The sequence below is a fragment of the Charadrius vociferus genome, unplaced genomic scaffold, assembly GCF_000708025.1.
Source record: "Charadrius vociferus isolate BGI_N301 unplaced genomic scaffold, ASM70802v2 scaffold365, whole genome shotgun sequence".
Classification (NCBI taxonomy): domain Eukaryota; kingdom Metazoa; phylum Chordata; class Aves; order Charadriiformes; family Charadriidae; genus Charadrius; species Charadrius vociferus.
The window spans coordinates 1,185,320-1,196,677 of record NW_009648559.1 but is presented as its reverse complement, the minus strand read 5'-3'; positions in this window follow the sequence as shown (position 1 = coordinate 1,196,677).

The following is an 11,358-nucleotide window of genomic DNA, read 5'->3' as shown; positions in this document are numbered from 1 at the left end:
GCAATACATTTTCCTAACAATTTCAGGACCATTGAGATACACCCTTGAGTCAATTAAAATTATCTCCACTAAACTAGACTGCAGCTTTTAAAGTGTTGTCTAATAGCTCATGCACACAGTGCCCATCTAGATTGCAGTTATGTACGATGGCTTTATAAAACATAATTTATATTCTCAGCATGTCAGTTCAGAATGGAATTCTTATTCATTTACTGTGATTTCATTTTACTAACAAAGCAGTGCATAAAGCCATTTTTAGTACAATACAGACTACTGTATTCATCTTGTAAGAAAGAATGAAAAAATGCAAAACATGGTATTTTTTTGTCTGACTTTAAGTGTAGCTGCTTTTAGGTATAGGGAAAGCTGCACTTGGATGACGAGAGGCAGGTGACTAGGAAAACACAAAATGCTTATGTACTGCTCGCTATTTTGGCAGATCCTCTTTCTCCTGTTTGCTTTATAGCTTTTTTTTTTTTGGTGCTAATCTTCAGGTTCACTGGTAAGCTGTTGTTAAGCTACTGCTGGACACAAGCACAGTTACAAAAGCAGTTTTTGGCTATATGGTATAAGCAAGAGTGGTAGTAAGCTTGTAAGTGACAAAGTTTATGGCAAATAGACTAATTCAAAGGGGAATGAAGAATTTTCTCAATATATTGTATCAAAAGCAGAGATATTTAAATTCAAACTTCAATGTAAGCCTCGGTTCAGTGGTTTTTTTTGTTCAGAAAGAGACAACAAGCAACACTGCTTTTAATTTGACTTTTAGAAATCATACGTCTGTACTATACAAAGCTGGAAGAAGACAACCTATTTTCATATGGTTGCACCATGGTAGTTTGTCGTTCTAAGTGTCTCAAAGGGTTATGAGGAGGAAATTGATGTTCTGAGCTTTTGTTTTATTTGAGGAATGCTGGTAGCTTAATTTAGTAGCAGAGGGTTTTGATATGAGCGATTCACAGAAATAATATATCACTTGGACATAACTATGTTCTTAGAGGTAGTTGGAGGGATTAGATATCACTTCTAAATGGGATGTTTTGTGTACAGTCTAGAGCACAATTCACTTGCTGTTGTCCTTTGATTAGCGGTCTGAACATGGGACATAAGTTTTTCATGTAGCAGTGTAATGTCTGATATGTGCCGAGTTTGGGACTGCTGTAAACATCAGATTTTCCATCACATTTTAGGCATTATCTTGTATATTGTGAAGTGTTTCTTTAGCAAATTATTCATTAGACATCTGTGAACTCTGGCACACCATCCTGCTACGGTTTGACAATTCTGGACTTGGTCATCTGTTCTGAAATGCAGTCTTGAGAGCGCCCCAGGAAAACTCTTACAGGAAATTCCCACATCTATGATTAGGCAATAAAAGATCTGCTGGATTCAGAATGACATCATTTCCTCATGTTTCATCCTTTAGGCTACTTTTGGTGCATGTGAGTCAAACCCAATACTGGCCTTAATATATGTCAGTGAAAGACGTAGAAAGGAGGAATATCACAGTGGGCCCTGGGAGTGTAATATTTGGCATTACCTTTTCCGTCCTTGAGGACACAGGTCTTGGTAGAAGCTGAGCCCTGATGTGACCTGAAGCGCTGGCCTTTTACTTTGCCTCTTTGAGTGCTTAGAAATCTGCTTTCTTCTTTATTTTTTTTGTAAGCTAATAATGACTAGTAAACTAGTAATGACTAAAGACTAGTAAAATTTAACCTTTTAGCTGATTATATATATAAACCTTTCTCCCAAACTTACTGCGTTTTCCCCTCTATCAGGATGTTTGTGAACTTCACTGTATGAAAGGATGTGGAAACAAAAATGTAATTTAAATGTATAGGAGTTGGATTTTACCAAAAAAGTCTCAGGGAAACCTAAACTGAGGTGATTTATCGAGACACCAGGCTTTGTTAAAATAATAAGTCAGTCTTTGATTAATATTGGCAGTTGTGGAAAGAATATTTCATTCACTTTACCTAGTTGAGCTCAGCTAAATAGTGTATACTCTGTTTAGAAATCAGATTCACCCTGTAAAATTCGGAAAAGCTCCTCTCTTCCGATTGCCAAGTAAAAATTTGGTTCAGTTGATCCAACCCCTTTTTTCTAGTTCACTAATTACAACCATATGTGTTTTGTTGTTTTAAATGATAACTCAATATTTTAAATAATTTGTGCATTTAAAAGAAGCATTTTAACAAATCAAGACACTTTAGACGTGGTTTTTCTGTATATGAATTGAGTCTCAATTTCTAAACAAGATCAGGTAGAAGACCTGAGTAAAAACTTAGTCTTGTTAATAATGCATTGTATTCAGCTGTTTGACAGATCGTGCAAAACTTAAAACCTATGAAATACCAAGCAAAAACTGCTGAAGACAAGGAAAAACTATGCAAAATCAGAAATGTTGTAGCTCAATTTCAATCTATCTCTTGCACAACATGTGCCATGATTTCTGTAAGAAAAAAAATTCAAATGAAAAACATAGTCCGTTGACAATGCCCATTAAGTAAGTTACCATTAAAAGTATACACTAGATGTCCAGATGAATGGCCATGATGATGAAGCATTTCTAGCAGGTACTTTGTGTCATACTGACTTGACTAACTAATCTGGCAAAGACTGATTTATTTTTTCTAATTTTTTTTTTTTTTTACCTTTGACAATGGAGTGGTGAGTTAGGGATGCGTGTGTGGTGAGTGTGATGTATGACGGAGGTCTACTTTTGGAATGAAGAAATAAATAGCGAAGGAGTGAACAACATTTATTTCTTGGTGATTAAATAAATAACGTTTTAGAGAGGAGATTAATGCAAAAACTTTGGGAAGGATATTTTGGAAAGAGTCTCTCTGGAAGAAGCTTTTAATTAGCTAAAGGGTTTATACTGAAGTTGGAAAATTTGAGATGTAAGAAAATATCTTATCAAGGCTGAGGGAAGGATTTGCTGTCTATTAATGCAATGACCTTTATAAAGTTCAGAAACCTTTCAATATCCTGTGTAGGAGAATGAATGAAAAAGAAAAACTGAAAAAGGAAATTGAGGAAAGATGTGATTAGCAGTGGTTTCCTGGGAGTGGTTGCCTGTGTTTGGATTGGCTATGTCAGGGAAGGGAGAGGCTTTAACCCACATATGGCTGAAGCATTATCTTGATGTGGGTTATAAGGGAATGTGTTGTATGAGAAGATACTAAATTAATTTTAAAAAATACAGGTGAAAAAAGAAAGGTATAGGCTTGCCAAATCTTTCATTAAAAGAGTTTTGGAACTGACATGCTGTGAGAGACAGAAGACAAGACCTGAAATAATTCACAAGTTGAGGGGGAAGTGCTACCCTGAAAAAGAGGAACAAAATACCTCTTTAGAATGGAGTTTAAAAAAAAAAAAAGTGTATAGATGATCATTCAATTTGAATTCTTGCTTGAGAGTGAATTACAATATTCAGTGGTTGGGGAGGCTATAGTGAAAGTAGATGAACATCTACCACCATGGAAACTTGTGAACTTGCAGAAATGTTCCCCCATGCTAATATAGAAAACATTCCGCTTTGCTATTGTATGTTACAAAAATGATGACAGAAACAGGTGAAACAGTATTTGGAAAGGACCCCTGAGACAGCATATAGCAAACTTGGAAACAAGGTGGTTTGTATTACAGTTTGGAGTAAAAGCACTGTTTTGGCAGTGAAGAACAGGAGATTAAAATAAAGAGGCAAACCTTAGTACATGGCTTCATTTCATTTAATGTTGGTCTCCTGTGGAAACATTTTATTTCTTGAAAATCCGGAGACCCTGCCAGCCATAGAACTTACTGCCTTCTGCTCGTCCTGACACTGCCCAGTGTGTCTTTAACAAGCAGCTCACGGAAGCGTTGACCCTTATCCCCGTTTTATCCATCAGCAGACGCAAAAGAGAGTGGGTGTAGAAGCTGGCAGACCTCTTGAGCTGTGCCCTCACAATACTGGATTTGGGTGGCTGGTGATGACCACAGCAGCAATGAAAGTGTGTTGCTTCAACTGGAGACAGTGGGCTTTAATAGACATTAAACCATAAATAACTGGAAAAGACAAGAGAAGGATGGCTAGAGATTGGCTAACTGCTTTAAACTTGTTTGGGGCCCTTACTTCAGTGTCAGATTTAGCCAATTTGGATCACCACCTCTACGTTTTAATTAAAACTGGGCCTGCTGCCATTAACTGTATATTCCAATAACTTTAAATAATGCAGATTATTTTTATTCAGTTGTCCTCTTCTGGCCTTGCCCCACTGAGATCACTGTTAATTAGATACTACATTACATCTAGCAATGTCTTTATTGCTGTTAATGTTGCTGTCTATATTATCTGGATGGCTCCGAAGTGAGAACATGCTGAGAATTTAATAAGACGACTGGTAGTTGAGAAGCAGATATTAATGTGTTGTAAAACATCTCATATGACACACTTTTTAATAAGTGACCATGTCACTCATAAAAGGGGATGATGCAATTCACAGTCAAAGCAAAGAGTTAACTAATTCGGCTGCTTAGAAAACTTATTTTTCTTCAGGACCCTTAAAATAAGGAATATAATTGTTGTACACAGATTTCATAAATGTCTCTTGCACACATTTGTCTTGTGCAGGATGTGGATAGTTAGTAAACTAGATAGTAAACTACTTGTGTTTAATTTGGTTTTGATGCTGCTGAATTGCGAGAGATGCGATATCTGTATTCTTGGGGGGAGCAATAATCTGCTGGCTATGTCTGCTGCTGGGGGAGTTTGTTCCCAGATCCAGTTTGTCTGGGGGCTTCCAGACAGGTCCCTTGCCTGCCGCCTTTGGGAACAGAGGAATAGCTTGAGGTAACCCATCAGGCTCCACTAGGCAAAAGTATGTAAATTCATATTTACTTTTTTGTTTGTACTTTTCTCCATGAGGGTCAACCAGAAATTAAAACTTGGAAGAAAAGATTTGGTAAATCATGGAATTTCTGACATTTTAAAAGTTGAAATGTATTTCAGTCAGTGTAATTCCTCTTGTTTTCACAGTGAACCCACTCTTCCCACCCCCACCCCCCTTGAAAGAAATGGTTCTCTGGATTTACTCAGGAAGAAAAAAGGATATTTTTCATTAAAATCGATTTCAAACAAGACTTTTTGAACGAGGGTTAAACTTTGTTCAGATCTGTCTTTGCTGCCTGTGTACGATGGCTGCCATTTGTGCAAGCCTCCTGGGAAACGGGCTTGAACAGATCCTGCGGTCCGCTGTCATGTGCTGCTCCAGCGTGTTCGGTGCTGCGGGTGGCCTCAGCATAGATAAAGTTGGACATTAAGAAGATGGTTTCAGAGAAGCGGTGCCAGTCTTTCCACTGATAAAGCTTTCCTTTGAAGCTCTTGAGCTGTATTTTGTCTCCCTGTGCATTTTTGAAGAGCATTGTGTATGTTTAACAGCGTAAATAAATAAATAAATCCTTGCACATTTATCTCTGATGAAAGCTCGCTATAAATTTATATGCAAATCAGGCTCAGCTCCCAGCAAGTTGGCAATGTAGTCCTCAGGGTTGTTGAGGTTGTGCACTGCAGATCTTACCCTTAGGAATTCTTTCCTGATACCCAGACCGAACTTTTTTCCCCTTCATTTAATCTCTTTACTACTCATTATAGCAGTTATCAGCCACTGAATTTGCTGTATATTTTAATCTTGTAATTACAATGGGAAAGAAGATTTACCCCTACTTTTGTGGTGTTGTGTTGAACTGGAGATAAAAGTGAGCTTAAGTACTTTGTTCCTGAGTAATAGTAATAAGAGGTAGATGCATTCCTTCAGGTCCTGTAGATGTACAAGGGGAACCGCAATCTATTTTTGTGGAACCTGCTCATGTACGGCGATTGTCTGCATGCCATAGGTACTGAAGAGTATTGTAAATAGTTTTTCAATTTATTTTTTTTCCTCAGCAAAGTCCTTTCAGTTTATGCACTGTATACTTCAGTGTTCTGCTACATACGGGGATTAAATTACAAACTGCTTTCGACATTGCTTATGAATTTAAAGTCTGGAAAAGAAAAGATCCTCCTTTGGGTTACCGTTTTTAATTATATCTTTCTACTTATACACATCTAGTGAGATTACATCACATATTCCACAGACATGACCGAAGTCTATGGCTCAAGATTTATGAGATAAACATTAAAGTGCAAATGCATAACTGCAGTGTAGTGTAATGTCAGTTAGGAAAGTTGGGTTGAGACTTCCAGACTAACCACAAGTAGATCCAAAACAGAGGGGAAAAATGCATTTTTTCCTTCATCTGCTATATATTAGGGATTGCGGTTTACAGATGACTCTGTGGGCATTGTACCGATCTTCACCAGCATGTGCACATAGAATGATCTTTGGAGTCATACTAACAGTGGGAGTAACTGCAGAGAATTGCTGCGTGATTAAATAAATACATAAATAAATTCAATGCCTGTGCTTTTCTTATTATATGTAGTGGATTCTATAATCCTGAATGGTCACACTTTTGCTGCCCAGCTCTTGAACTGTAAGTATAGTATTTTTCTTGTTCTGGTGATGTTGAACAAGACATATTTAGTTTTAGTTTGATCATGATTGTGTCACTTGAGCTGTCAAAAGTGTGAGCTATGACTTCATGTGAGGAAAGAAAAAGAAAGGAAGGTATGCCTCCAGACTTCTCAGGAGTCTGGACGGGATGTGGTACCATTCATCAGCTGATCAGTAGCGTCACACCTTGTTAGAAACAGTGCTCTGGCTCCTGCAGAGCAAAATGTAGAGTAGGACAAGGAATCTTTGCATCTCAAAGAAGAAAGATGTTGCCAGTCTGTAGCTTTTCATGACCGAGGTTTCCAGTTCCTATCATTTCCTGTTGTGGTATGGGGGCAATTTACCTTGTGTTTCAGCAAATTAGTGCACCTGCTGGAATGCTGCCTCTGCAGCTCCTGCTGAGGCATTTAAAGCACTCATAATGCTGTCATTTGTATCAGAAAGGTGGCGGAACCGTGCTTTTTAGCTTGCAAACCTGCTGGAATGTACCACTGTATTTCAGACACTGAGGGCAAGCTGTCCAGGTAGTAAAGTCATAAAATATTGAAAAAAAAAATATATATACTTAGAACTGAGTATTGCCAGAAATACATCCAACAGTCTTAAGCATCTACTTCCATTTTAATATTCATTTGATTATGAATGTCAAAAGTAACGAGACACAGTTTTAATCATTTTGACCTTTTTTTTTTTAAAAAATCTGAGTTCCTAAAGTTAAGTATCTAAAACTATATTTAGACACCTCAGTGAAAGTGGCCTGATTTTCAAAGGTGCTTAGCAATTACAGGGATGGGAGAAGTGTGATCGCTTTTGTCCTGGATTCCTAGGCTTAAAAATTAACACAAGAGCTTGTTGTTGGAGAGAATCAGACTACAATCTATTTTAAAAGGCTGAAATCATGTGGCACTGCATGCTAATGGCGATTTACCATTTTTCAGTAGAAAAAAGGGAGATGACAGTAGATGTTTAAATTAAAACTCATAAATGTCTCTGAGTATTAAAAGGAAAAGATAGGAAGAAAATTCAGTTGAAATAAAATATTTGACGCTGCCCTGGAATACAGGCAGCCAAGCCAACATAAAAAGCATTTAAAAAAACCCCAACCAATTAAAAAAAACCAAACCACCAACAAACCCACCAAAGAAAAAACTTGTTAGTCCATGTCCAACTTGAAGTATTTTGTTTTAATAGTTTTAAAATGCAGAAATTAAAGCACAGATGGAAACACTGACACCACTTTAAGTTTAACGACATAAGGGCACTACTTAAACAATACAGTTAGTGCAGTACACCAAACAAGTCCCCTGAACTGCGGGGGGGTGGTGTGGGGGGTGTCTTCCTTATTAGGTAAACTCTTAATCTTGTATAAGATGTTTTAAATGACTAAATATTTTTCCAGTTTGGAAGTTACTTACTGGGCATTCAGTTTTTATAACGTTGACTTCAGCATTCTTCAGTGGTCTCTGCATAGGTTTGATTTATGGCCATTTTATGGATGCAGTGAATTGCCACAAATTGGTGGGGGGGAGGGGGGGATCTTATAAAATGACAAAGAAAATTACTTTTGCCTCACGGTACACTCAGAGACTTGGATCTTTGCTCTCTTAGCCTCTTGTTTTGTTTGCTTTCACTTCCTTGGGTGAATATTAAAACTCCGTAGTGTAATAGGTCTGTTTTTCAGGTTTGCTAAAGTTTGGTTTTGTTTTTTACTCTGTCATAATAACATTAAGCAGCCATAAATGGAACAGAAACAACTCCCTGAGAGTGCATCTTGTGGGAAAACCTCCCTAGATGTTTTGGAGCCCAAACTAGGGAGGGATGTATTTTTGGAAATCACATTTGTAAGGAATGTGGTCTTGTTGGGCATAGGATTGGGACGAATGAAGCTTCTGAGCGCTGTAAATAAGTTAAGTTCAGTATTGCATGCCCAGCTGGGGCTGTGGAAAGTCATGGTGAGCATGATTACATAACTCATGTTACAGTGGACAACCCCCATCAATACAATTTGGATGAGTGTTTCATCTCTAACTTGATCCATGGTCCAACATGTGTGTATGTATGTGACTTATTCTCATATCTAATGCTAAGCACACACATGTGCGTTTGTGTTTACAGGATCAAAGCTGTAAGTATCTTAAAAGCCAGGAGAAATACTATACTAGTAAAGATGAGTGTTGCAGACTTTCACAGCAGCTATGAAATACAACTGATTGAATGAGTGACTTGGAAGCTTTTAGTTTTCCAGGTCCTGAGTACAGTTTACAGGAGTGATGGAGCATTTATGGTTGACAAGCTTGGAACATGATGGACCACCAGGGACAGCTTGGTACGAGACCCATTTAGGAAATGGCTTACCAGTAGTCCCTTTTGTTTTATTCCAGATGGTTCATAACTAAAGCCTGTTGGTAGACAAACAGTTTCCAGACTATGTAGGGCGTTGTCACTTCTGCCTCTCAAACATGAGGACGATGGCAAGATAGGGCTGGCATCTGTTCCTTGGTGTGCTTTTCAACAGTTGAGGGTGTGCTTTTAGCAAGGCTACCACTCCTAATGTGTGTGAGAGTGAACCTGGTGAAAGAAGGGGGGAGGGGGGTCATGCTGAATTGCTGCTGTTCTCTTACCGATTGCTTCTAAGGGTGTGAGATGTAGCTGAAAAACAAGTGCAACTACTGAAGCACCTTTTGCTTAGGAGGATAGGTAATGCGATGTACCGCTCTATGGGCTGAGGAAAAGGAGTAGTGGATGACTTGTGTTGTCTCTGATTGTGTTTGCTGGACAACAGTGAGTTATAAAATGTTCAGCTGAGGTCAATACCCACTGAGATGTGTGGAAAAACAATATTTCAATTCATTAATTAACATTGGGGAAGGTATGTACTTTATTAAAATGTTAGACTAAAGCAGACTCTTATCCCAAATGAAAAAGAGCTGAATCCAGCATGAATGAGGTTGCACAGCTGGTGACTTGTATGAACTCTCTGGCACCTTGGGAAGGGAAGTAGCAGCCCTTTGCAGCATGAAGTTTGCAGTTTGGCAAGGTTAATGGTGTGCAAGGTTAATGCAATGCTACAGCTTAAAGTAAGAGGAGATTATTTTTTTTTGGGTGTCCTGGAGCTTGGTCAGACCAGGAAGAGTTTTGAAGAAATCTATACACACAGCTGGTGATGGTTTTGGCTGACATATACATTCTAAAGTTAAACCAAAGGAGCAGGAAAAAGTTGTTACATTGTTTGAAGATTTAGAAAAAAAGACCAGTTTGTTTAAAAGAAAAAAAAAGAAAGTGAAAACAAGAATCATCTTTGTGCTCTGTAGCCTGTATTGTAGTCTTCAACATTATGACATAAAATCTGATTAATGTGGGGCAGTCTGTCTTCCAAGCAACCTTTTATGGGCCAGATCTTGATCCATTTATTTCCTATACTCAACACTATTGCCATGGTATCAGTAAGCACCATGTATGCTGTTGGTCTGTAAATAGGAATAATTGCTGTTGCAGCCAGAAGGCTGGTTTGCTTCCAGCTCTGGGTGCATGGAGAGATAGTAGGATTAAAAAAGAGCTTTTGGACCCTGCAAAGTTAAAAGAAAACTTTCTGGAGACTGTCTTGTGTGCATTATCATGTTTCTAGGCTAAATAAAGGATATAGGTTATTTCTTTCAGGGCATCTGCAGGACAAATATTCCTCAGTTTAGTTTGCTCTAAGACAGAGTATTTATGAATCTTTTGAGATGCCATTTGGAAAGTAGACATTTTGAATTACATCAAGCTATAGTGATAGCTTCTAAAACATAATCCTGGAAGAACTATGCCTGAAAACATAGCACCTCTTTAATATGTAACCAAAACACATATTTTTCCCCATGTTTCTCCGACATATTTTGGTTTACTGTTTATATCAGTACTCTATTTATAAACAATAGCTTCCTATTTACAACTGATATTTTTAAGTGGCTTTATGTTAAACAAGAAGCAAGATAGCACTACTAAAATTGTTTTGGACTGTACAAGAAGGAAATCCAAGGAGAAAGTAATCAATTAATGCACTTTCTTGTGCTCTGCTCCTTTCATAGCTTGACCAACCATCAACAGATACATGGTTTCTGCAGACAGTAAAAGTAACTACACTAACCAGATAAGAAAAGCTCCTATTTTTATGTTACATCTTCAAAGCAATCACTTTCAGTGACAAAACACAGCCAGCAGCTAGAAACAATGGGCACTATTAAAATCCATCAGCTGAACCCCTTGCTTCCAAGGGAGCTACCTCCTTTGTTCAGTGCATTTTCCCAACAATTCTGGGACATTTCACATATTAAAACAGTGGGATTTGTGTTCATTCTAGGTCTAGGAATTGTCTAATACTAAATGAAATCACATTAAATCAATACTTCTGTATAATGTGCACCTATTCAGTGTGTATTAAGAAAAATTAAACCTTCTCTCTGAGCTAAATCCTTAATTGTTTGGTCTTCAAACACTTCATAGGTACAGACAAAGGTGAAAAGCCAGTTGTGTTTTGATCATCTTCCTACTCTCCTGATTTTGCTTGGACTGGAGGTGAAAAGTTTCCCAAGTAAACAGTGAGATGGTAGGTCCTGTGTGTTACAGAAGGTGCTTTGGCTTTGCACCCCTTGAAGTCTTTTGTTACTGGTGGTTCTTGGCTGCTTGCTATATGGTAGCTTTCCAGTTGCTCTGTGTACTTTATAAATCTGGGGTTTGGATTTGGTCCTTTCATATCTATAGAGGTTTACTTCTTCCTTATTAAAAATCCAATGTTGTTGTTGGGCCAAGGAACTTAATCATAACCAGCCACAAGAATTTCTTG